At 33.6% G+C, this 27,926-nt stretch overlaps 1 pseudogene; it reads right to left on the minus strand.

Annotated features, from left to right (window-relative positions):
- Positions 1-13,925: 13,925 nt before the first annotated feature.
- LOC149528516 (putative voltage-gated potassium channel subunit beta pseudogene) lies at positions 13,926-14,603 on the minus strand (annotated as a pseudogene).
- Positions 14,604-27,926: the final 13,323 nt, after the last annotated feature.

A 27,926-nucleotide genomic window follows, 5' to 3' on the forward strand; every position in this document is an offset into this window, starting at 1 on the left:
TCAAAACATGAATTGTAGAAGAATTTATATGGTCTAAAGGGATGCTACCCCACACTTCTCGTCACCACCCTTGTAGTCAAATGTTGTTCTTGGACTCCTAGGATATTATTATTGGGTAAAGCTTAAACGGTCTTGAATTTGTTTGTTTGCTTTTGCTATTTGGGGTTCTTTGGAAAGGGAGGAGATCCTGGTAGTGGCAAGCCCAAACTTTAGATTGTTGTTCCTTCTATGGCTTTTGGTGGAGCATTAATAAGTTTTGTACTATACCCATCAGAGTTGATAAAGGTAACAAGAACTAGACTTTGTATCTATTGTATGTATATAAATTGAACTCTAGACTCCATACCATTGACTATTTGTTGTTTTTCAATGTAGATTGCAAGTTCAAGAGAATGCATATGTGTATTTCAAAGTGAACTTGAATTTTTGTTGTCTTCAATGATAATGTGGCAGTGTGGTATTTAATGGAAGGCATTTACAATTGATTGAATTGCCAGTGATTTGACATAAGTGGCTGAACATATTGTATTTATAAAAAAATATTGTGTGTGCATGGAGTATTGTTCTAAGTAATAAATGACAAGAAAGACTCAAGATTCGAGGTTGCCATAGAATTGTGCTGAGGATTCAGTAATGGTATTGAAATTATTATTGAAAGTTTCTTATAATGGACACTTGAACAAAGCTGAAATTACTGAAACTTACAAAGAATGAACATCAATTCTTTTAGTTTTGAGGAATTCCATGATTGGTATTTATATCCCTCATTATAATGGTTCCATATAGTAATTCTTTAGCACTTCTTTTATTATCTTGTTGATCAATCAAATTATAATATTATTAATTAGATAAATATTAAAAAACAATACATAAAACCATTAGAAAGCCCACTGTAGAGCCTCATGGCTTTGGTGAACCATCCTAACGGAGAAAGAACAATATGGGCATATCGAATAGGGGTGACAAGACACATCCGTTTACTCTTTCTCTTCATGTCTATTAACAAGAAAATGTCAAATACTACACAATATGCATGAAGATTCATGCTTCAGTTGATCTCAAATACAGTTTGAGATCAATTTCTAATTTAGGATCAAAATAGTGAGATTACAAGATCTTCAATTGAATATTGACTTAAGATTCATGAAGGTAATGTTAATGATGTCAAGTTTCCACAACAAGACCAAACTACTAAAAGCCATTCAACCAATCTTTGGTTAGTTGTTCTTTTCTCTTGGAAGCTTACCATCCCAGACAAATCATACAGTGTTAGTAACTCTCCTTATGAAGATCAAGCCAAATTTTTAGGTCATCGATCCAAACCAAACCAAAGTTTGGAGTAATCTCCTTGTAATTTAATTAAACATTTGAGCTATTACATCAATTTATCTTCAATGACTTTTTAAACTGATCAAAACTGAGTAAAAAATAAAGCTGTTTTTAAAAGGGGTGTTCAAAATTAAAACATCAAACCAATATTGCATTGAAACGTTTGTTGAAAAAGAAACTACAGAAGTATTAGCTAATTCTGATCTTTATGAATAGGTTTAGTTCTCATATTATATGTGTAAATCTAATACAATGCCTACTTCTTTATGCATTGTGTGGGTGTTCATAATGTTAGCGAAAAAAAGCAACGTGGAAAGATGTTTAATGAATAGATTCCTCTATTACCAATGTGTGTTGTCCCCGGCTTGAATTTGTTAAGGAAATTAGGATCAAATTTAATACCTTCTTAAATTATATGAATACCCTTAATGTGATGGATGCACTAACTTGTATCTTCTTAATGATGTGATTAATCAATTTTTCTTGTAGGTTTTGCATATATAGTTTGACTACTAGAACTGTAAGTATCTTCTTGAAATCACTTTCAATATTGTTTTTTGCATTTTCCAATCGTCAGTGATCTTGATAGTATATATATAAGATGCTATCTGGGTGAAGCCATGTAGGGACATGGCCCTACACGGGGCATGTCAGAAAGATATGATTATATTCTACTAAAATTTTGCAGTAAAAGAAGTCTTTAATGTCATGGAGTTTAAAGCACATCTGCAACATGAAGATTATGGTAAAGATGATTATGACAGAGAAATATCTCCATGTGTGAAACGAGTCTTACGTTGAAGGCAATATGTGGTGCATCATATATGGATGAATGGAATCTGCTTGCCACATTCACGTGGAAGTGGAGTAAAGATTCTACACAGCAATGAAGACATCAAATATAAATATACAACATAGATATAAGATGTTATGTAATCTGAGAAATGACATGGATTGAAAAGTAGGGTCCACTATTAGAGATGAAATATGTGGTGATAAAATAAGACAAATTGTTAAGCTAGAGATAAAATAATCATGCTGTACTATGATAGCATTTCTGATATAGCACAAGTTTATTAATAAGAAAATGATGCACCAAAATAGCAAGTCCTTCATGTCATAACATCACTAATAGTTGTGTCATTAAAATTCTAGATCATACCTGAAGTGAAGTCGCAAGAAAAATTAACAAATTGCACTAATTTATTGATGCACTATAATCTAGCTTTGTCAATGTCAGTATTATCTCTTTCAAAGGTTTCAAAATTTTTGAATATATTTAAGAAAAAGGACCCATGCCAGATTGTGAAACTCTAAGACTCCCCGTCTAGTCCCTGTCTCTTACAAGTTTAAGAAACTCAACTTGTATATCATAACTAGTAGTCTAAAATGTCATGATTGTGAACATAGAAATAATTGACCATCCTTTTATATCAAATATAATAAAAATTATAATCAATGAGAACATCTCAATACTTTCTTTGGTTGAAATAGAAACACAAGATTTTCCTCAAAGAAGTTTGAATTCCACTGCTTGATATTTTTAACAACCATAAAAAAAATGCCTTTATTTACCAGTTCTTGCATCTCCAATACAAATTCAATTTTATCAGCATAATTGTAATTCAAAATACCCTAAATAAAAGATAAAAAAGAATTGAGGGTAAGTATCTAAGAAAACATGATCTCCTTAAGGGAAAATTGATCTTTTTTTGCTCACATGTACATGATCAAGAGTCTTACTAGTGATTCCAGAAAGAAGTTGATTATGATCTCTTTGTTTGGTAGAATCCACCATTAAATTCCCTTGTGATTCACTCTCGTTATGTCTCCCTTTCCACCTAGGATGATTTTCTAGATGTACTCCTAATTTATCAGTATGACAAGTCTTGTTGGAGCTGCAAGCTTCACTACCATGAGCATGTTCGATTGGAGATCTCAATTCAACATCTTAATCATGCTTATGTGAGAAATTTAATGGGAGTTCATACATCACCACGTCATTTGAAATGGTTTTAATAACTACCTACTCTTATCCACTCCTAATGTTAATATTAGAAAATTCCTTTGAGCATGTATTATCTGGATTGGTATCATCTGTAATTAGCTTCAATGATCTACTTGTGAGAGAGACGTCTACACCTGTCAAAAAAAGTCACAGATTATGACAATTTGAAGTAATATCTTGCTGAGGATAAATTATTTATTTCAATAATTATTGGTGTCTCAAAACTAACAAAAGACACCCTTTGAAAATGCATCTTGCATTTTCCTGAATCCATAAGTGACCTTATATGAGGTAGAAATTATACTAGAATGTACAAGGCCTCTATATACACAATATTCTTGAACCGGATCATCAAGCATTCACATGTTCAGCTTCATTCGGCTAAGTTCATTATATGAGAAGAAATACACATAAGAAAAAAAATTCATTCAAAAAACTTGTGACAACTTATCATGATAGACAAAATGGAGATGATACCTTCTATTTGGAAAATAAGTAAATATCTCCAAGGAAATACCAAATTCAAACTCATGCTCAGGTTGCATGTGTCAACATTCCCCATCGACCTTAGTTGCAAGGCTAACTAACTTATCAAGAGTGTGTATCCCACAAATGAAATTGGTATAAATGTTACAACCACCAAATTTGGAGGGCATGAAAATTCAGTCATCACTATCCTATGTAGTACACTTAATTTCATATGTTGGAATCATTTTGTGACTTGTACACATGATAGTCCAATAGTTTTTAATGTCATCTTCATTACAATTTTTCTATCATAGTCTAATAGTTGCAGGTGGCATCTTCGTCACAATTTTTCCATGATAGTTTGTTATTCATCCAAATGGAAACCTTTGTAGGGAAGACCTAATTGCAATGCAACAATATATGAAATGTTGAAATATAGGAGAGAGATTCTTTTGGTTTTACTAGAAGATAAATCATCTTCTAACAAAATGATAGAGACTTTCGATGAAGGATCCAAAGTACATCAATTCAATTATAGTCTAGTAAATTTAGGTGCCATAGTCCAGTATTTGTAGGTGTCATCTTCATCAAAAAATTTCCATGATAGTCTATTAGTTTGAGGAGTCATCTCCATCACAAGTTTTCCATGGCATACTTGTACTTAGAGGTGCATTGAAGACCTTTTATCACTACATAAGCTAGTAGTAGATGGTGATTATTCATTATCATCATCATCATGTAACATAGAATCACATGAATATCATGTTTTATAGCCCACATGGCCTAGGTATTGAGGGTACAACTCCAAGCACTAAACACACCAGATTTCAAATTATTATCTTTATGTGTTGATGTTTAAGTTGAATGTTCTAGAGTTGAAGAGAGAAACACACTCAATTTTTTTTCTTTTTGTTCTTTTTTTGAATATGAAACTGTTGTCTAAATGATACAATATAATTATGTATTATTAAAACAAAAATACAAGAAAAATATGATACCAACACAACTATATTTATAAAACAAAAAATTTGTCATTATTATTTCTTCTAAGCTTTTACAACTACAGCTTTTGCATATACATTTCCTTTCTTTTCTTTCATTACTATAAGAAAAAGTATAATAGTTGTTACAATAGACCAACATTCCAAATGATAAATCTGCATCTACACACTTTCAATAAAATGAAACAAGTACATTACATTCTTTTTGCAACTAGACTCTTTTTAACACTTATCATCAAAACATCACTGAGAAAAAACACTTGAGCGGAGACTCTCCCATTTATATTACACAACAATGGCTGAACTTTGGCATAAAAAATAATAATGATAGTAATAGTATTCACTTCCATCTTCAATATTATCATAAAAACCTACAAAAAAAATACACATGTACCTATGGAAATATGCTCGAAGAGAAATCCCTCTCCTCGACCACTGGAGATGTAGGTGTGATTGGAGGTCGTGAATGGAAGAGCTTTTGAAGTCGAGCACATCAGGAAGAATGAAAGAAAGATAATATCAAGAGTTTTGAACTACTATTCCACCCCCCCTATATTGATGCAAATGCAAGGCCCCCTTTCATATTATTCCTAGGGCTAGCAGGTGTCATTAATCAAGTGGGTGGAGAAAACTTGAAATGAAACTGGGCTCAGAGAAAACCATGTGAAAATGCAAAGATAACCATGCGAAAATGCTCCAAAAATGTCAAATGAAACTGGGTGCAAAAGATGTAATAGGGAAAATGTTTTTCTAACTTTGTGGATGTATAAGCCCCGTGTTGGTCAAAATTTTGACCAACACGGGTCTTATATGTAAAAAAATGAAATTTTTTCCTTTACATTTCGACCACCCTAATTTTTTTTAGTTGATGGTCGAAATTTTTGGTCGAAAAATGATGTTAAATGTAGTAGTGTAACATGCTACTCTTTTTCACTCTTTTGAAGTGATGCCTTATGAAAGGCCAACCTTGTTAAAGGTTACAATACACACTTTTCAATGTGACCCTTTTAAAGGATTTCAATCACCTTGTTAGGAGTGAGCCTTGTTAGAGAACTTTAGACAATTCAATTAGAATGTCACTAAGTTAAAGGATTTATAAATGATTATTAGGTCAACCTTAATCCAAAGGATTTACCCTAGACTAATACAATTATTAGAGAGTAGTAGTAAGGCTTGATTTGATAACAACTTACAACTCTATTTGCAAATTATAGACCTCTTTTTTAGTCCTCCATTCTGCTTGGCCTTCATACATTTCAACTCTGATAGCTTGTTCACCCTTCAAGAATTCATACCCTTAAGCCTTCTTGCTTAACATGTTAATGCAAACTCTTCTCTTAGGTCATTTGATCAAGCAACACCCTTCACTCCTTGTCTTCCTTAGGTTCTCGAACATAACAACCTTTGCTTTTGACCAGCCATTCCTATAAATAGGAAATTAAGATCTTTTTCTACTCATTCTCCATCATCCAATTTAGGTTTAGGATAGATTAGGTAGGATACAATGAATCTACCCTATATTTCATATCTCTTCTAGAAACTTGTCCTTGAATCCTCTTTTAATTTTCTTAAGAATGATTTACCTTGAATTTTGTGGCACTAGATCATCAACCTTATCTTCCACTTAGTTCACACAATCCAAGAAAACAAACTTGTTAGTTCAGATCCATCAAATTCATGATCTTTCTTGTAATGCTCATCACATACTGCATTATTTGGCATCCTCTATAAAATCACTTGGCACAAACTAAAGTTTATTAGTGCTTGGCATCAACTAAACTTTACTCATCATCCATTGTCTTGCTTGGCATACACTAGAATAGACTTTTACTTGGCTCCAACTAATTTTTTGCTCAACTTGCACTAACTTTGCTAGGCACCTAGTATCTACTCAGTCAAGTTTGAAAGACAAACTTTGTGTAACTTGTTCTTCTAAACTTTCTTATTATAACCAACCTTTGTAATCTTAAGTAGATTATCAATGCATCATGTTATCAATATCTTAACTGATTTTTGTACTTCTTTACATAATCATAACTCAACCTTTCCATAAGGTGCTATTGTTACATCTTTTGATCAAATCCTCTTCATCAATCAAATAAGTGATAGTACTTAAATCATATAAGCAGTTGTCTTACTAACAGATAGTAGGTTTGACATTAGTGACAAAAAAAAAAGATTGAAGCATATTGATCATACTTGTATCAATCTGCTCTCAATAATCTCCCTCTTTAATAATCTTCTTCAATCTATTTTCAACAATCTGTACCATCCATATTATTTGAGGATAGTCATATTGCTAAACCATAAACTATAATTATTAATTTGAAATAGAGATGCCCAATGTAATCCACCCCCACTTCAAAGAACTCATATTTCATCAAAGGTATCTTCATTTTAAACACAACATCTAAATATACAAATATTTTCAACCCTTTAATTCATAATATAATTTTCTAGATAATCATTTTAGGCCTTATTTTATCATTAGCAATCAAACTTATTCAACAGGATAATTTTGGATAATCATAGACCTCTATGTCATCCCCAAGGGATAAATTGACACATGTGCATAAATCTGATTAGTTTATAACGTCATGGCTAGCATTTAGAGAATAGGAACAAGTATTGCAATGCAAACATAGCATAGCTAATACTAAACAAGAGCTGCAGGATAGTCAAATTCTTGCCATAGATGGTAGTTGAGCTAGAAGCTATGGTAAGAGATTATGGTTGAATTTATAGTTTCCATGCTAACTATAGTTGACTTGCCATAGATGGTTGTTGAGCTAGAAGCTATGGTAAGAGATTCATGGTTGAATTTATAGTTTCCATGCTAACTATAGTTGAACTAGAAGAATGGGATGAGAGATGCTATACAAACCTAACATTATTAATTCTTTTAAATGGATTGATGGCATAGAACATTAGAAAGATACATCTAAGAGTATAAACAATTGTAAGGAAGTAACTATATTTGTTAAACAATTAATGACTATAAGAACTCTAATCTGTTCAAGAAGCAAAGGCACATCAAGTATAATTAGCATAGATAAATCTTAAGAACCAAAAATAATTTAAGAAATAGAGTTTTCATCTTTCTTCAATATGCAACTCTAACAATTCTTTTATATATTTATCTTTAGTCATTCAAAATACTCTAGACCAAAATCATCCCTACAAGAAGAAAATAACACTATATTGGACTACCATTTTTTCTAAAACAAAGTGCAAAATGATCTTAAATTCAATTGGTCTAATACTAACTCTCTTTAGATTTCCTATAAAAAAAATAGGAGACACTTAAAAGATCATGATCTTCCAGCTGCAAGAGTGAACAAGCATAAGCAGAGCTTAAGATCCATCAAAATCAAAATGAAAACATACATTTAAAACTAATTTAGGCATATTACATTAAAATTGTTCTAGTTATCATAATTCCAAACATTGTATGAGTGTCAAACATGATATAGTGAAATTCAAGTCAAAAATATTACTATAAAGCCAACACAAAATTATTGACTTGGGCATAAAATTCTACTAGCATGGAAACCACATTGCTTACATGATAGAAAAGTTTTCATGTTTGCTTCAAGTTGTCCCACTTTATGGAACCAATATTTCCTTCATCAGGGATAGTATAATAAGTTAAATGACTACTATATGTTTTCCTAAGTGGAAATGCAAGGATACAAAACAAAATCAACATTAGCATCAATAATTTACTCCTTGAGGTGTACATTACCTATAACAAAATATAAGATGTCTGGGAACAAATTTAATATAAATGACAAAAGTATAAAATGTGAATTGGTAATAATTGTATTTCTAAACATATTAATGATTGTTAGAACTCTAAACACATAGGTATACTAACTAGGTAAATCACAACCATCTAGTGCCAAATCTAGAATATGCAATTTCTAATCAAGAGATTGAGCGGGACAAAATTTGACCAATTGAGAGCTTCAAGATTTTAACTAGAAATTTAAGTGTAATCATAGTAGTTTTGAATCTAGCTAAGGCACTTGCTTCTATATTTGAAGTCCAATGTGCTGAATCAACAATCTAGCCCTAACATATATTTTAATTGATCATCTTATTTGAGAAATGGAGGTGGTGCTTAGTAATGATTTATCAATAAACATATAGATCTATTGATTGACAATGGAATGTCGTTAGCATCATAGCAAAGCTATGAACTACTCTAAGGCTTTGAGTCACTGAGAATAGTACATGTAGTCCACATATATGATTTACGATAGTAATCTAGCTACTTTGATATAACTTGGATGCTTCATGCATCACAAGGTTGTATCTCATAAAACATCATTTTGAGGAATAAAATGTAGTGGAGAAAAAGATCTAGTGAACTTCTTTGATAAATATTTCATGGGTCTTCCACCAATGCCTCTCGAGAGTGATCCACACCGGCTTTTACTTGCTCCAATAAAAAGGTTAACATCAAATGTATGGTTCAGCCATCAAAAATTTGGTGTAAGAACATTGTTGAAATGGTACAAGAAGATATATTGTCCTCACTATTCTATTGAACTAAATGTGGAAAACTACTCTCCAGACCAACAATAAGAACTAGCACTTGCACCAGAAGGGGGTGCAAGGGATACGCTGATAGGTTTTAACAAAAAATAAAATTTGAAGAGATGTATAATTGAAATAGGGATTTCAAATTTGTAAGTATAAAATTAAATCTTTATATAGCATTGATGCATATACCCATGACAACCTTATTTTGAGGTTTAGAAATTATATAACTTTAATATATTATTTAATATCTGATATCCCAATTCAAGAGTTCATTTGACAAAATACATTATTTGAAATATTTGGTTTATCATAAATAAACTAGTAATTGGAGTCCTCTTCTTGGCAAGGTAGCAAAAAATTTTAGGTTATAGGAAAATAAGGTTAATTGATAAGAGGAAGTACATGTGTGTCATTATTATAAATAAAGAATTAATGAAATTTGAAAAGCACTGAAAAATTAACTTGACATACTTGAAATTATATTACACATTTCTTGTGTATGAGTAGCTTCTTTGAATTCAAAAAATGTCAACCTATAGAAAAGAGTAACGAATTACTTAGGAAGCCCTAAAAAGAAATAAATAAAGGAAAAATTGAATAATTTTAGAATGTCAAATATTAGCATTTTCTATAGAAGTAGCTTCATTGATATGGTTTGCATGCGAGAGTGAGTGCAAACGTACCTCTTTTTTCTTTGTAATAATATTGTATGGGTTTTTGTGCATTTTATAGAAGCGGTCAAATGAGAAGGAAGGCTCTATATGAATGCCTTGGATGGATTTGACTCTTGAGATTTCTATGAAGGTGAGACCTTGTCTTTCCATTCGGCCTATACCAACTATTGCCCTACTTAAGGTAAGACCTTGTGATTTGTGTATAGTGAGAGCCCAGGCTGTGGTGAGGGGTATTTGTGTATGATTTCCTCGAGATATGGGTTGTATTGGAATGGTTTTTAGGTTTCTAGGATCCCAAGGTGGTCCAATATAACTATTGAACTCTACAGTAACATATGAAGGAAACAAAGGAGGTTTAGAGCCAATTGGATAGACTATATCTTTTACCTCTCTGAGAGATCCATTAACAAGACCAACAACAATCTAAAGGTTTGTTGAGAGTATAACACGTTGAAGCTTACATAATAACACTTCTTTGGATAGTTGGTCATTATCAATAGATTCCTCAAGTCTATGGTGTGCATTTATTGTATTGCAAAGTGTAATAGGGACATTTAGTTCTTTTAACATTTTTGTTGTTGTGAAGTGAAACATGTTCATTAGTAGCAAACAAATGTGTTGCGTGGTCAAACTCAAGTTGTTCATTTGGAGTGAGATTCTTGTTTGTGTGTGTCATTAAGAACTCCCAATCATGTAGCAATGGTTCCACATTGCACATATTTTGTAGTGCTTGGTGAAATTGAATTTGAAGTGGATCATCATTTTTTTGCATTAGAATGAGATGCATAGATCTGTTTATCCATAACAAGAGGAAGTTGGGCTAGATCTCCAATGAGAATCATTGGCATGCCACTAAAGAAAAGGTGTTATTTTTGGAGTATAGCTTCATGTAGCCTGGAATCAACTTTTGGTAGTATTTTAGGACCTATAAAGCTCACCTCATCTATCAAAATGTATTGAATATTTTTCATGTTTTTTTGGTAGTTTATCAATGTTTGTCCTTGTAGTGATTTCATTTCTCAAATTGGAATTTTAAGGGCTACATGTATGGTTGATGCATGGATATTGAAAGCTGCAATGTATGTTGGTGCAAGAACAAGGAATTGGTTTATTGCATTGAGCATTGAATTGTGTGGTGCATTTCTTATGCAGCTAATAAGGTATGACTTTCCACTTCCTGCAATTCCTTGTATGACCATGTATAAAGGTTGAGTGGAGAAATTAGATGTGGAGTGGTTTGCAATAATAAAAAGTGCAATTTTCTAATGATGTGATAAATTGTAGAAGAATTTTTAGCTGAATTATTTAGCTCACTTGAAATTGAAAGTACTTTTCTCTTTTTCACTACAAGAGTTTAATGGAGAGGATGAGTGCTTCTAATTGGAATGTTTAGTTAATACTTTTTTTAAAATTACTTTAGAGGCATATGATTTATAAAATTAGAAATAAGTCAATAATTCACTTTAAAAAAAGCAATTGAAAATCACAAAAAGTAATTACGAAAATAGAAACCTAATAACCTTACTTTTTTTATGGTTTTGTTATAATTTAGTACACTTACTTTGGATGCAAACTTTTTACTCTTTTTGTAAGTTGCATTATTGTCTTCATCCTTTATTAAGGTCTAGACAAAACATTAATCATTTGCACTTTAATAAATTAGAAAAGAATAAATGAACTTATTATCACGAGTAATATGTAAAATTTTACTCTTCACTTTAAATGTAAAACTATTTCTAAGGTGAATAATATATATTAACCCAAATTTACCATACTATTTCAATAGAGATAACTAACAAAAAACTATTTTTAAGGTGAATAATATATATTAACCCAGATTTATCATACTATTTCAATAGAGAGAACTAAAAAAAAAAAAAAAAGATTGAAAATCTTTAGAGAGTTTATTAATTATAATAAATAGAATTTCAGGCCAAACAATATTGTTCGTCAGCCTTTTAAATCACAACAAAAGCATTTTAGATTTCTTCAGTAAGACTGCGTAAAAGTGTCATTTTTTTGTTTGTACCCTTTTTTGGGGGGAGCTCCATGACATTATTCCAGGTGTCTTTGAAAATGTTTTACCAAAGTTTACGAGTGAGAGAGATTCGAGATGTTATTCATACCATTAAAAATATTATCATTAATACTTCAACTCCCATAAATAAGCTTCATGGAAACTTTATCAATAGTGGTACCATCGTGCCACATAATGTCTCCAAACCAAACTTTATTAGAAACACCAATTTGGTTTAGGTTGAGGGAGTCGCAAGCTTCTCTAAGGACATATGTTCTCCACTGGGATAGAAAGAGGTTAAACTCTGAAGTTGCTCAAAGGCTTTAGATGATGATCCACAAGGTTGTCTTTGAGATACATTTTGCCTTTCCCACAAAGCAACCCCATAAGAGGGCCAAAGGCTTCTCTTTATAAATAAGGTTCAACCATGTTAAACTTGCAAGTAAAGTAACCATTTTTATAGAATGTTAATGTTACTAAAATAGCTCTTAACAACTTCCAAACCTTCAAAACACTTTTGTATATCAATGAAATTATGCCACATAATGTCTCTTAACAATTTGACTTGCTGTGGAGATTATCTCCTACTTATCAATTGATGAGCTTGAGGGGCTTTCTAATGAATGGTTCACAAGGCACAACACTTGGTGAAGGTTTTGCAAATGGGGTTGGAAGCTTTGGGTTTAACCAAAGGAAACTTCGTAGTTAAGCGCGCTCAGGCTGGAGCAATACTGGGATGGGTGACCTCTCGGGAAGTCCCAGTGCTTCATCGCTGTGAGCATCACCTAGATCCGATGAGTGCTAAGTGTTCCATTTATTCTCATGAGAAATGGATTCATGTTGAATCACTACTCATGAAACATGGGTCAGTGAGTTTGACTCAAAAGTCACACAGATAAATCCTGATAGGAATATCACAATTTGACTTCTTGTGGATATTATCTCCTACTTTACTTTTGTATATGTTGGATCTTGAGGGAACCAAAGGGAAAAGGATCTTTCCACGGCTTGTTTTTCCTCAAAGTTGATGTTGGTCCTTTTAAAGATTTTCCATGATTGTTGGCCATTTCATTGGTATCCATTTTGCAACTAATGCTACACCGTGTGTCTACAACTTTTTCTTACTTTTGCTTTTTATTTTCTTTTGAATAACATTGCATTGGTATCCGCAATATAGCCTACAGAAAAATATTACAAAATATAAAATTAGAGTATCTTTGGGCACAATTGCCCTTCGCCTCCTAGAGAAAGGTATTACAATTACTAAGCTTATTATCTGTTCTCCCTTTGATCCAAATCAACATCCCTTTCGGACATGGATCAAGAGCAAAAGGAATGTCAATATATCTTTACTTGTTTGGAAGGGTCCCCTCAATATTGAGCTTATATTTAGAGAACCAGGGAGGAGGCTTATCACTCCAAATTAGCATGATTTATTTAGATTTAGACAACTTAGCGCAAGAAGCTAAATAGAATGTGTTATGCTTTCTCATTAAAGCATCCACGCTATTCTCCTTCAATTCCACAAAGAGTACAGTTTTGTTTGCAAACTGACTGTTGATTAGATTCTCCTAATGGAGAATGCTAATGCATCTACACAAGGGGAGTGAAATGGCTCAAGAGGTAGTGGAGGGCATCTAAAGCACAGACAAAAAGGGCTATCCTAAGGGCAGCCCTGTCTTATTGATCTTTCCAACTTGAAACTTTTAGATTTGGAGCCATTTACATCGATTATGGCTTCAACGTCTTTCATTGTTGTTTGGACCCAATGACATTAGCTATGGGGAATATCAAAAGCATGCAATGTCATGAGAAGGCCCGACTAAAAAATCACCTAAAATGAACCAAAAGCTATCTAATATCGAAAACCAAACCCACAATCAATAAAACAGTGAATTGATCCCAACAACCTCAAGCTGCTCAACACAGGGGCCAACCATGTCAAGTCTCTTGGCAATCTCCCAAGCTTCAGTGATCTGCTGGGCGCTCCATTCGCTGGTGCCCTAGTAAAAAGCCCAGCCATAGTCAATCATATAATTCATGGCCTTGACTTTCTCCTCAATGGGAGTGGATGCATCAGGCCTGTGATAGTATAGGACATCCACGTACTCCATATCGACGTGCTTGAGAGAAGCCTTGGCGCCTTCAATAATATGCTTCTTTGAAAGCCCCTTGTCATTTGGGCCGGGTACCCCACAGAAGAGCTTCGTCGATATGACCAGGTCGGATCGCTTCCAGCCTAGCTCGCGGATGGCCTGCTCCATAATTTTTTCCGCCCTACCATTGGCGTACACTTCAGCATCGTCAAAGAAATTAAGGTCATTGTCTCTGCAGCACAGAAGAAGGCGCGATAAACATGACCGGTAAATTATTTACCGATGGCTGGTTTAGTGGCGTGAGTCAAATTCCGATTGGAGGTAACTCGAATAGGAAAGCCTATCGGCTAATTATTGATAAGCATCTTGTGTCACCGGTGGTAATAATATTGAATTGACATCTTGTACAAACTTGAACACACCATTTGTAGATAGATCTCCAAAGGATCCAATTATCAACATGGCTGAAATAAACTATACAGAATTTGATGATAGCATCGAAATTTCAAGTGATTCAGATGCGGACGATCTTAACTCTGAAGATGATAATGAGATTGAGATGTGTGTTCTGGATTCTCATGCAGAGAGTAACTCAAAGGATTTGGAATTCATACATCATCAGAAATAGATGAAATAAATTTGTAGTGTAATATTTGATCCCTCTTCTATAATCTTTGAAAGGAATACAAGTTTTCTTTTTGTCAGGTTATATTTTTTTCATTGATCGAGCTTTTATCTTTGGCTACCAACAACCGGCTTTTGTGAAACGAGCGCTGGCATTGTTCCAGGTAAGTTACTATGTACTTCAAGAATAATGTTAAAAATGAGTTCTTAGATTTCTCTTTATGTTTGTGTATTTTAAAGTTGAGTCAATACATGAACCTAAAAATATATAAAAATTTAAAAAAATTTATCCGTTGGAGAGTAATACCTTTTTATTTTATTAATATAATAAATTTACAATTTTCACATTGGGCCCTTTTAAAGTGCAGAGAGAACAGTAAAACAGTAGCATTGGACGTTTCCAAAAAAGAGAGACATCTTAAAATCAAACATCCGACAGGCGTCGCAGATGATGCTTCTTATAAGGGAAATATATAAGTTCAATGGAGTATGGAAAAATCTCCACAGATAAACAGAAATACAAGTGTATTGATACTTCCTCAAGCTCGAAATATCCTCCACCTAAACAATTCTCTCTTTCTGCAAGAGTTACAGAGATCACGCATCACAGTTATGGGAGTTTAGGAAATATAAAATAAATTGAAAGCGAGGTAAATGTAAGCCATGTTATTTTTAAGGTGGGAGTAGTGGAGGACGAGAAGTTGATTTGCATGATGCAAAATCTAGAGGGAGTGAGGGAGGGGTGGAAATATTGGAGATGGGTATCTGTAAATCTGTTAATTTTTATTCGAAGTGTGAAAGTTAATGAACCTCTCCCTCAAAATTATTTCAATTAAAGCATCTGCGCAGTTTTCAAAAAAACTGATATCAATAAAGGGATGCAATAAGCTTCAAAAAGATAAAAGTGTGCTCCAGATAAAAATGAACGAAGACCAATCAGGGGTAAAAATAAGTGAATCAGGCTCTCGAGAGTGAAATGAGACAAATCGAGCGTCCAAGAATAGAGCATGGGCCCTAGATAAAAATAAACAAAATAGAATTTTGGGGTATCCACTAGAAGAAGGTATAAGTGGCTGTCAATATGAATTGCTAGGAATAAATGGAAAATCAAGTGTCAAAGGACCATTGCCTGACACTATCAAACTGGGTGGTGATAAGGATTTCTCTGAACTGAACAATAGAGAACTGAGTTAATTGGAGGGAACCCTTCTCAAATAACTTTAAACTTTGGTGCACCCGTTGCACATTAAGGTGCAATTGCTTGTGATAAACCAACTAAAAGTGAAGGAAACTGTGAGTAATAGTAAATAGACATGTAAGTTTTCCTTCAGTTTCAATAGAAAGATTCATCAACCACATAAAAGCAAAGAAGACTTTAAATGACGACACATAAGCCTGTATATTTTTCTTCAACTTGAACAGAGATTCCTCAATCAGATAAAAGAGAAGAAGCTGTAAGAGATAGTAAACAAGCCTATAAATTTTGCTTGGATTTTAACAGAGAGATTCCCCAACCAGATAAAAGCTAAAAAGTTTTAAATGATAATAAATAAACCTGTAATTTTAGCTTTAAATGATAATAAATAAGCCTGTAAAATACCCTTTGAATTTAAACAGAAAGATTCCTCAACCAGGAAAACATGAAGAATTTTTTTAACTCCAGTTTAATTGATCTCCCTCACCTCAAGGTTGATATTAGACACTAGTTGTATTGGTAGAACCATCTGTGCATGCAGAAAAACTCTGTATAATCCCCTTGTGAAGCACCTCTACATATATTGTTTCCGCTTTCTGATTAGTCGAGTGGCAAAGCATTATCCCGGCTCCACAGCCAATATAGTGAGAGAAATCCACTGTCTTTTGCATCAGAAGTCAGCGAATCCCAAGGTTAAGATGCATGTGCCTAATCCGGCCATATGTTTCTGAAAAAGAGAGGATAAAAGTATGTGAGGAGGGTTGTTAATTTGCTTCTAAATAGAAGATGAGTATATCTAAGTATTGTCTATGAATGGAGGATGCGGTGGCTTTCTCTTTATTGTCTCACTATTTCTCCATCTAGCAGAGTTTGAAATTAGCAAAAGTGAAGCCATTGCTAGAGCAAGAACAACAAACAAAGCTACTTCTATTGCCTACATACATGCCTCCATATTTCCTCAACAACTGCCAAGTGTAGATGATCATGCCAAATATTAGAGTAGGCTGGAGGCATGTGGAAAGAATGCCATCGTGTCTCCATTATTTATTGTTCTTAATGATATCCAATTTCCCTTGATAGAGACCATGGCTTTGGGGTGCGCTCTTGCATTGGATTTGAAAAACCATTTAGTAATGTCAGCTTCACCTTCATATTCTGAACCACCTTATGCAACAGGTGCCAGTGGATATAATAATAATACTAAAATGAGGCTTGGTTACAAGTGTATTCATGTGGAGCTTTGGAACATAAAGTTTAGACTAAATTAGTTGGAATATGGTTTAAGCGTGAAGTAACCCAACAGTTATTCATTGTTCTAAGAAACTTGTACCAGGGATTTTATTTTATCATTGAGTTTATTTTCAAGTGACGTGTATTTTCTTAGGGTTCTCGAATAAATTTGTGATCACATTGAAGTGACTACGAGGGGATCTTCTTAATTACATGCTGCCGCCCTGAAAGGCACCGGGCAGCCAATGTACCTTCCATACCGTGGTATACAGAGCCATTATAAATGCGTTGTACAACGATGTCTTGACACCCATTTTGTCATCTGCTGCCCTCCCTTCAACTTATGTGTTTTTTTCAATTTCTTTGCAAAGTAAAAATTGCATGTTAGTATTTTTTAATATAAACATTTGAAGTCATAGATAATTTCTAATAAATAGTAGGTTTTTTTTATTGAATTAATTGGTATATAATATTTAAAAATGATTATTTTTAAAAAAATTTAATAGAATATATTAGAATATAATATTAAAAAATGTTATCATATCATTTTTAATATATCAAAAATTGAATTTATTTATGTATATCTATTTCACATATTAATAAATATTATTTCTAATATTATTATATTTTCTTATTTCTATAATTTTAATTGTTTGTTTGAAATATAATTTATTTATTGATTAAATAGTTAATGAATGTATAATCTTAGTTCTAATAAAACAATCTTTAATTTGTTACTACAAAATGTATATTTCTTGTTTTTTAAACAATATAAATAAGTTTATATTTATATTATAGTGGTGATCATAGTATTGTTCTTGATTTTCAATCTTAGTGTACTTATGATGTCTTCATTTTCAATCTCTAATGTATATTTAAAATAAAAAATAAATAGTTAATTCATAATTTCTACTTTATAAATTTTCAAAAACAAGAGGGACAAGATACTAATGAAATTTGTGAATAATAATTTTTAAAAATTTATCAATTGAGAAATATGATTATATGAAATTATGAATTAACTATTTATTTTTCATTTTAAATATATATTAGAGATTGAAAATGAGGACATCATAAGAATACTAAGATTGAAACTGAAGAACAATACTATGATCGCCACTATAATATAAATATAAACTTATTTATATTGTTTAAAACATAAGAAATATACATTTTGTAGCAACAAATTAAAGATTTTTTTATTAGAACTACGATTATACATTCATTAACTATTTAATCAATAAATAAATTATATTTCAAACAAACAATTAAAATTATAGAAATAAGAAAATATAATAATATTAGAAATAATATTTATTAATATGTGAAATAGATATAAATAAATAAATTCAATTTTTAATATGTTAAAAATGATATGATAACATTTTCTAATATTATATACTAATATATTCTATTAAAAATTAAAAAATTATCATTTTTAAATATTGTATACCAATTAATTCAATAAATAAAAAACTTACTATTTATTAGAAATTATCTATGACTTTAAATGTTTATATTAAAAAATATTAACTTGCAATTTTTACTTTTCAAAGGAATAGAAAAAAATATATAAGTTGGAGGGAGGGTAGCAAATGACAAAATGGGTGTCAGACATCGTTGTACAACGCATTTATAATGGCTCTGTATACCACAATATGGAAGGTACATTGGCTGCCCGGCCCAGTGCAAATAAGTTGCACCGTAGCCAGTGCCGTCGTGAAAAGGTGTTGACAGTACTGAAATTTAGTAATTTGTGCATTCTCTTGTCTGGAAAATTGCACAGAGTTGTGAGCAGAGCCACTGAGATCATGCCAAAATTATATGTGGCTAACAGTTGAGCATGTTCAAACAGTCTTTCTTGAAAATAATAATATAGGAGAACCAAGGAGACATTATAATTGTTTGGAAGAAATTTGTTTAATCACTATTTACAATGGGAACCTTGGTAGTAGTTCCTGCCATGGCAAGAACTAATAAGCTAAGGAACTGATACCTCTATTATCGTCTAATTTATTAAAATACATTTCAAGTGATCTTCCTTAAGGCTTCTAGCATATTCCTACGACTTCCATATTTTACTCTTGAGCCTTTATAAGCTCCCTTTCCCTTTCCTCCTATCAATAGTGCTTTATAGAGTGTCTTCCTATGGCCCCTTGCTTGTTTATCTAGCCATCAATTTGACCCTTAAGTTATCCACTATTGTCTTGTATCATGCTTATGAAGACTAAACAATGGCTTCCACTGGTTTGGTTAAACTTGAAAGGTGGAATATGATGCTTAGGGAGGTGGATGATATGTCAAGGCTTGATGTCACTAGGTTGATAGGTGAGAAATATTTTAAATATGAGTTCACTTGGAGAACCAATGTTGGGACTCAAAATTGTCTTCCCGATTTTGAGTACCATTGAGAAAATCAAGCCCCATAAATGCTTTTTGATGAGATTGTACCTGCCTGTCTTTTGAGCCCCAAGTGGTGTTTTATGTTTCTAACACCCTTCATCTAGCCTATCCATATGTTCGATAATGATAAACCAAAGCTCCAAGCTATTTTGTGAAGTTCTGTTTTGAGTAATTCCAAATCTGCATTTTACCTTAAGTGTCAAATAGTAACAGGAGGTTGTGTTTGTATTTGAATATCTCGCACCCAGAAATGTTTTGTGATTTTTTTCTTTGGGAGTGTCTAGTGTCCATACCTGAGAACCTATGTTTCAGATTTCGAGTCGTTTCAAATCCGTTTGACTAGGTTTTCAATCCCTCAAAGTTGGTCATTTACTATTTTCATGCTGATATAGTTTGTTCATTATTCTGGGAAGCCCTATTTAATGAGTTATATTTTTTGACTAGTTGACAAAAATGAGAAAATTCCTATTGTGTTGCATTGTAGACGTCAAAGACTTGTTATGTTTCAATTTTTAAGTCTTGACGAATCCGTTTGATCAGTTTACAAATGCGATTATAAATAAGATTTCTATCTTTTACTGGTGTGAGGACTTGCAAATTTGTCAGTACCTCTGTTCATGATGTCGTAACTCCTAATTTGTGATAGATGAGATCGAATGGATTATACCATTGTATTGTCCTCCGAAAATACTTTAAGTGTGCTAGTACACAAGTCATGACAAATCCATTTGCACACTTTTCCAGGTCGATTCCATTTGCAAAAATTGCTTTTCTGCTATTGTTTCTAGTCATCAAATTCCAAGTAGCCCACTTTGACCGCTCGCCATTTGCGCCCAGTTATTTGTCATGCACCCAAATTCGAGAATTATACTCTCCTTGTGACAGAGAACCAACACCCCAAGTTTCATTTTCCCAAGTGTCCATTTGCCCAGTTTTCAAAGCTAAATCGAAACCTAGTTTACTGCTTTCTAACATGTTTACTTGCAGGTAATTCTGTGAAGGCAACTTTGACAATGAATATCTTTTGACTCCAAATTTTTCATGAGATGAGATTCGATGGGGTAAGAATATGCAAAAGAGAGAATTAGTGGGTCAGATTCTAGAGCCTGGTCAAAGGTTTGGATCAATTTTTAAGGCCAGTCAACAGACCTCCTGACATGAAATTCACAATTTGCAAATCTATGGTAAAATGAGTTTTAAAATTATGGTTCAGTAATTGAACTTGATTCTAATCAGTTTGAGATGTTCAATTGGTTAGTTTGGAGTATGAGTTGTCTGGAAATAAATTTTTTTTTAGCCGGACCCACTGAGGGCCCGACTAATTGGATTCGATTGATAGGTATGTGGGATTGTGCATATTTTGAGAAGGCACAATTGTAATTCACTGAGTGTTAGATATACATATATACGTTGTTCAAATCAAGTAGTATTTGTACATGTAATGAATGCAAGATACACATAATTGTCGACATGGATGAGAAAAGTGTTGTGCTCACAAGCTTGAGGCATTCTGCCTATCTACGGGGTCAAATGGTAGGCATTTTTCCCTACGTACTTTGTTGCCACTGTTGATTTGTTGTATCATAAAGAGAGGAAATTGAAAGAATGGTTAAGGAGTTAGAAATTCAGAAGGAAGACTCCACGCATAAGCCAAGAGGCAGGAACACTGCCTTTTGAAAAGAGCAACCATGGTGTTAAAGAAAGTCTCACGCATTCTTTAAAAGATGCAGCATTAAAAATGAAGGAACAAAACCTGCAGGAAAGCACATTAAAAACTAAAAATCACACTGAGCATGAGGAGAACCATGTGTATGGAGAAGAAGCACTATAAAAAGAAAAATCAAGCTGCCATCTAAGCACGAGGCCCACGCATTCAAATTTTAAAGGAAGACGGCAGGGCATAAAGAAGGTCATAGCATATGAAAAAGGTAACTCACGCCCAAACAAAGGAGGCAGCACCATTAAAGCCTCCACACGCAGCCTGAAGGGGGAGATGCCTATGATAACAGGGCTAGGAAAGACTCCTGGGAAGATCAAGATGCTAGAAGAGATATATAAGCCGCCCAATAGCAAGGAAGCTGGCGCCAAAAAGCAAGAGAGCCACGTGTTCAAAGAAAAAAGAGTAGAAGACTTAGCATGAATGAAGAGCAACCCACATGGCAAATTTTAAAAGCTACCCACGCTGGAAAATAAGAAGCCAATGAGATAAGAGCTCATGGCAATAAGAAAAGTAGTCTCACGTAGCTTGAGATGGAGAAGGGCTCGCTAGATAAGAGAGGCCACGACTCAGAGATAGCAGAGAACCCATGGCAGCATGAATGAAAGTCGACGCTCAAAAAAATAGAGGAAGCCATGAGAAAAAAACACATCTCCATGTCTCATGCAAGGGAAGTCAGAGCCAATGCTATGTAGAAGTTAATAGTTGAGCAAGCCGCACTGTGTTAGAAGAAAACTCCACACCATCAGCAGAGCAACCCGTAGCCAACAAGGGAGGAATGAACGCTGTAGATTCAAAAGACAAAAAATGTATGAAAGATAAGCCCCACTTGGAAGCTGCATGCAAAGATTCACACCAAGAAAGCAGGGGACAGAAATTTGAATCCACACCTCATAGTTTTTGAAGCAACTCGCGCATGTAGAAGGAACCCCACACATTGTGAAGACACCAACAAATAAAGGTAAGCCTCATTGACAGTTTAAAAAAGGGGGAATAGAGAACACAAAACTACAAGGGAGCAGCTCACGCAATATGGAGAAAGTGCCAGTATAAGCAAAGAAGTTGTAGGTACAATAAGAGATGTTGCTGAAGGAAGGATCCACTCCTGATGGGAACTGTTTAGCGCATGAAAGAAGCTGCTATAAGAGACAAAGTGGCAAGGATTTTAAAACAAACGACTCAAGTAAAACAAAAACAAGCATTTGAAAAAGGGGCACTCCACACATGCAGCCTATAAATAACCTATGCCAAGCAGTGTTAAAGAGAGTCGTGGGAGGTTGAGAAAAGAGAATAGCCGCCTTGTAAAGATAGGCGTGTTGTGAAAAAGAATAAATTTCTAGGAAAGAAGCACGCAGTTTCAACAAAGACGAAGCCACAGAGCTGGAGCAGTCAAAAGCTTTTATCCCACATTGGGAATAAGTGGGTTTCTTTTAATATTTAAATACAAGAATGCTTACGATATAAGTTGACCAAAAGAGAGTGACTTTTGGAAGCATTAGCCTGCGTGGGGACCCTTGTTTGACTTGAAGGTGGATAACAGTTGGAGGAAACAAATGCATAATTTTAAAAGGAAAAATAGGAATGATGACATGGTGAGAAATGGAATCCGAGGAAAGAGATTGCACCAAGTATCAGATCGTGCGGCTGTCACTGTCACAATACAGAAAAAATAGGAATGATGACATGGTAGGAAATGGAATTCGAGGAAGGAGATCGAATGATGACATGGTAGGAAATGGAATTCGAGGAAGGAGATCGTGCCACGTGTCAGATCATGCGGCCGTCGCTCAGTCACTATACAAAAAGGTGCAAGGAAGTTGCTATAGTGACATAGCGAGTGTCTAGGTGATTAACCTAGCTGCCAATGATGTGGTGTTGATGTGGAAGGAGAGATTAGATGAGGTTGCCAGAAAACTCGTCGAAATCTGGTGGTTGCCATATTGCGATCGGAAAATGAAAAAAATTTTGGCAAGTGACATGGCGACTTGCCAAAAAATTGAAGAATCTAGCGAGAGTTGGAAAAGATGCGTGGGTCTTGCCTAAGTTCATCGGCCTATAGAAGAGTGACATGTGGCACCTGCCTAGAGAGCCAATTAGAGTGAGGGATACAAAGGAGATTTTTAAAAAATAAAATATATCCCTGTTGTGCACGTTCAATCAGATTTGAAAAATTTAATGTTAAAAAGAAAATATTCTATAGTGTGAACTATAGAACTTGTTTAATTTTTCAATTTTTTGATTTTTAATGCAACCTTGCCATGGAGCTATAGAGCAGAGGCTTGATTTTCAAACGGCAATAACTAGAGCATTTTTTATCGAAAATTGGCGCTCCAATATACCAATGGAATCTAAACAAGATGAATTTTCTGAATTTGAGGTTGGTTTTTCCATAGGTGCTCATCCGTGCAGTCTATAAGCCAATTTGTGATTCCTAGGGCATTCTCAGCAGAATGACCAAAATTCATCACGATCATTAGAATTAGTTAGAGGGTAGTTGTGAAGACTAGTTGAAGGCAGAATGTGGAAAAAACAACTTTGATATCATTGTATTGCATTTTGGAGGCCTTTTAACTGATTTTTGGCTTTGCCTTGTTTTGAGATTTGGCATCAAAAGTGGTTATTATTCTATCAAGTTTCTGAGATACTTTATTCTTTTGATAGCCAAATTGGTTAAGGGTTTGATTGACCAGTTGAAGAGAGAGATTAGAGAGAGTATTTTCATGGCAAAGAGAGGGAATTCAAAGTGGACACATGTCAGATGTAGAGAAAATCTAGGAATCCCTTCCTCTATATCATTCTCATTCTTTCTCATTGTATGGGTTCCAGTTTTTCACTGTAAGACCATTGGTTCCAGTTTTTGGAGAAACTTTGTTCATTGTTGTGATACCAACATTTTGGTTCTAGTTTTGATGTATTCCCAATACGGAGACAACATTTGCTTCAACATATTCTCTCTTGTATGAACAACATTAGGAAGGATAATATAGATAGTCCAAATCCAATAGTTTTTTCTGTGTTTTTCAATTCATGCATATGAACGTATTGTTTCAAGGAAATTAATACAATGAACAAATGGTTGAGTTTCATATTGAATCTTGTCTCCTTTATCAGTGATCTTCAATATTTTATAATCTTTGAACAGAGAGCTTGGGTTGTAATTGCAGTCCTTTAAGGCTATATGTTGTCTCATGGTTGCCTATAACTCAAAGGTTTATGTAAATGCTTCAAGGGAATCAACAAGGTTGCAAGTTTACTGATGGAGATATCATGTAAGAATAAGGTTTAGATTGAGCATAGATGTCTATTTACAAGTTAAATGGATAGATCAAGTATCTGAAGATACGAATATGTCTCAGATATCCATATGTGTGTTTTTGATTCATGGATTTGCCCAATGGTTAAGGCACTAATCAACTACAAGATCATTAGGTCTTACTGCTACATATTTGAGGTTTTGTTGAATTCAACATCATTAATCAAATGTTTTCCCTTTTATGTTGAAATTTATTCAAAGTTTAACCCGCACTTGGCTTGCCAGTTTCATGAGTCATGTTATTAGCTATTCCATGCTTTTGATTTCTCAGTTAAGTACAGAAGATTTAGGGGTTTTTATTTGTTATTCTAGATCCCGATTATGCTGATTGCACTGGTCACATAATCATATCTTAAGAGGTTCACCCACCTAGATTTTGCAGAGCCTGAAGTGAAGAAGGAGTGTAGCCTTATAGTTGGCTCGGGTTCTTGGTGATTTGTGTCTATTATTGGAGATAGCTGCCCATAGATGCAATCTTACCCTATATACTTGGTTATTAAAACACGGTTAAATCAGGAGCCAACAAAATGGTGACTCTGCTAGGGATGTGCATATAAAAAGAACCAAAATCTCTGGCATGAAATAGATCAAATATAGAAAATCTATAGCAAGAGGTGTTTCTTATTTCCTTGCTAAAGTTTCATGTTCCCCGGTGTTCTTATTCATTGACAATAGTAGTTGATTGAATTGGATAATTTGTAGTATCAAAGTCACTTGAAGTTTTTTGATGAGTTGCTATCATAATTCAGAATCAGTGTCAAGTGCTTTCACGTTGTCAAGAGTATGAAATTCCCATGTTGTTGAATAAAGTTTTTAATTACCAGTTGTAAATTCTAGACCAACTAGTTTTGTTTTGCAAAGTTATTAAATCCAAATAAGCTTTGAATCTACTATTATGTGCAGCATTGAGGTAGTTGCAAGCATTTGTATCAAAATGTATTCTCCACTTTCATGTGTTTTCATTTACATGAAAGTAAGATTTACAAAAATTTCTCTGTCAAATGGTTTCAACATTAAATAGGAGAATGATGTAACACATCTCAACATACTTTATGAGAGGTAGATTCAATAAAAGTGTTTCGAAGTATATTTGAAGTTGAAAATGGTAAAAAGACTTTCAGATTTACTGCAAGTTATAAATACTAAAAGTGTTTTATGATGAATGAGTTTTAAGTTTGAAGAATGTCGAGTTTCATTTCATCTAGTATGCAGTCGGTTAGTGAAAGCTTTAGATATGTTTCTACCAAGAGGTATACGCCATTAAATTTTAATGGTATTTATGGTTTCCCAAATTCTATGCCTTATAACCTCAGAAAGTATTTGCCTAAGTTTGGTGGGAACCATGAAAAGTCATCTAACCATCATGTTCAATTATTCAATGACTTGGTTGGTGATTTTGAAATTGCTCATGAAGACGTTCAGATGAAGTTGTTTGTTCAGACTTTTAGAAGATGATGCTAGGGACTAGTTTTCATTTTTACCAGCATGTTCAATTTCATCTTGGGATGAATTACTTTCAAATTTCATGATGCAATTTGGGGAAAGAGAAAGCATCTTTGATTATTTTGATAAGTTTTTGAATATCCAAGTCAGGAATAGTGAGTTAGTTCTTGAATTCAATATTAGATTTGCAAAATTGTTGAATGACATTCCTAAAAGTTATAAGCCGGATGATCAAGTGTGTTTATGGTTTATCTCGATGCTTTTGATAAGAAGATGAGTTACTTATTGAGAGATAAGGAACCTAAGACTTTGCATCAAGCTTTTATGATAGCAATGCAGATTGAAAATAACATGAAATATGGATTGACTAAGAGTCACTTCTCTCAGAAGGTTTTCTAGCAAGATGAGGTTCAAAGAATAAATCAATGTCATGTAAAATGTTCAAATCCAAATCAGAAAGTAGGTACCCCTATTGTAGTAGATGGTTTGGTTGAAAATTTAGAATTAAAAACATGTGTAGATGAGGTTTCTTTGTTGCAAAGAAAAGATGATTCTATTCTCGCTAAATTGAATGCACATGTTTCCAGTATTACATCAATAGAAGATAGAATTGATTCATTTGATGAAGTACATATGCAAGATATAAATTCGGTGGTCTCTTATCCTAATGTTGATTTGCATGATATTGAAAACATAACTGATCATGAAGAGAAAAGATATACATCTCAGTATCAAGACAAAGAAGCTAAAACTTATGGGTCAAGTGATGAAGGTGAACTTACTGATCCAATGTATTATGAGAAGCATTATGTGAAGACAATGACGAGGGTTTTTGCTCAAGGAAAGAGGAGGACAGTGATAGTGCATATTCATCATCACATGAATCAAATGTGGCATGGGAAGAAGAGAGGAATGATGAGAGCATATTTTCTCATGAAAGTAAAGGTATAAGTTCTTTCTCTAAATCTAAAAATGAATTTCTAATTCAAAGTTATACAAGTCAGCTTAAGGTTGAAGGTTGTGAAGAAAGGTTGTATACACAATACAAGGATAAAGAGGTTGTTTACAAAAATGGATTTCCTAATTGTGTAGAAGAATGTCTTGAGGATGCAAGTAGTGATAATCAGTGTATAAGTGATCCTAAGATCAATGCATCAACACCTATTGCTAAGATAAATAATGATAGGTTTGCAAGACATTTGAATCATCTTAATGAAGACAATGAAAGCTACTTTGATTCATATTCTACATGCTTCATTGATGGAGTTAATGACGTGTCTTCGAATGATGACTTTGATTCTTTTTCTTCACCTGACAAAAGTGTTGTTGAAAATGGTATAAGAAATGGTTTTAAGGTGTATGATAGTGTTTTATATGATGAAGATTGTGATGACGACCAGCTTATGTTTTTTCAAGATGTTCAACAAGGATTGTTGCATGGAGTCATTAACCCATTATTCGAAGAAGACATGGAACTTTTAGATTTAGTTGAGAATGATCTTAGTACTGATACTTTATCTCATTGTTGTAAGAGGTCAAGTGGTTCTTCTTTTGAGTATGATGATGAAAGCATTGATGAGATTGCATCTGATTATGATAACAAGGTGTTTGATGAAGATATTATTGAAAATCAGCATGCACCTTGTAAAGATTTTTATGATGAGCTTTCTAATGTGAAGACTAATCTATTTGCTGATTGTGAAGAACCATTTGAAGATTATGGATTAGTTTCAAATTATGATATTGGTGACATGTGTGAATACCAGTCAGATTGTTCTTCAGAGTACCATCTGTATACATGAATATGTGGCCTATGCTAACACACACACTTCAACACGGTCATTGTATGCAGATTCATCT

This window comes from Cupressus sempervirens, chromosome 11, assembly GCF_028749045.1.
Source record: "Cupressus sempervirens isolate cs-2001-9-10 chromosome 11, ASM2874904v1, whole genome shotgun sequence".
NCBI lineage: Eukaryota > Viridiplantae > Streptophyta > Pinopsida > Cupressales > Cupressaceae > Cupressus > Cupressus sempervirens.